Source organism: Humulus lupulus, chromosome 2, assembly GCF_963169125.1.
Source record: "Humulus lupulus chromosome 2, drHumLupu1.1, whole genome shotgun sequence".
Taxonomy (NCBI): domain Eukaryota; kingdom Viridiplantae; phylum Streptophyta; class Magnoliopsida; order Rosales; family Cannabaceae; genus Humulus; species Humulus lupulus.
In genome coordinates, this window is record NC_084794.1 from 295,483,127 (window position 1) to 295,484,162 (window position 1,036).

A 1,036-nucleotide genomic window follows, 5' to 3' on the forward strand; every position below is an offset into this window, starting at 1 on the left:
TCTCTCAGCAAAGATCAACTTCAAAACTAGCTACAACAAAATGAGAAGAACTGAATTCATCAAGATCTTCATCGGACACAGACAAGGAAGAAGAACAAGTTGAAGAAAAGCCTCAAGAACTAGGCCCAAAAGTTCAAGAACAAGCTCAAGAAAGTGCTAGATACGGAAGTTATCAAATCATGAGCAATATGAAGCTGGACATAGAAAAGTTTGATGGAAATGGTGATTTTAGAATTTGGAGAAGAAAGATCAAGGGTATGTTGGCATCTCAGAAACTCCTATGAGTTTTGGAAGACCCAATTTCATGGGTTATAGGAACAACTGAAGATCAAAAAGAAGAAATGATGGAAACAGCTATGGATATTATGATTTTTCATTTATCAGATGCTATAATTCGAATGGTAGATAAGGAGGACACCACAGCGAAAATCTGGAACAAATTAGATGAGTTGTTTCAGCAGAAAACTCTTACAAATAAGATTTTCTTGAAAGAAAGACTTTTTGGTTTCAAAATGAATAATAGTAAAACATTAGAACAGAACTTAGATGAGTTTCTAAGGATGAATATTGAGTTAGGAAACTCAGGAGATGGGGAAACATTGAGTGATGAAAATTAAGCCATAATAATCTTGAATTCCTTGTCTGATTCATTTAGAGAAGTAAGAAGTGCAATAAAATATGGTAAGACATCTATTACTTTGGAAGAAGTTATCTCAACCCTCAAATCAAAAGATTTGGAACTCAAGACAGAAAAAGCATCCTCATCGAGCCTTGGAGAAAGTTATCTTGCAAGAGGTATATAATATCCGTTTTCCTGGAAGGGCAATTTCGTAATTTTCTCACTGTGTGCATCCTTGTCATTTTTTCTTTCTTTCTTTTCTTTTGATGGATTATTGGATATGTATGACTTCCAATGGAAATAAAATTCATGGTTTCTCATGTTTGAGTTTTTGTGGAATCACAACATGAAAATAATGTCAAGTGAATAAATAATGGCTCAGGTTAAGTTATTTATTTACTTAAAAATTATTATTAT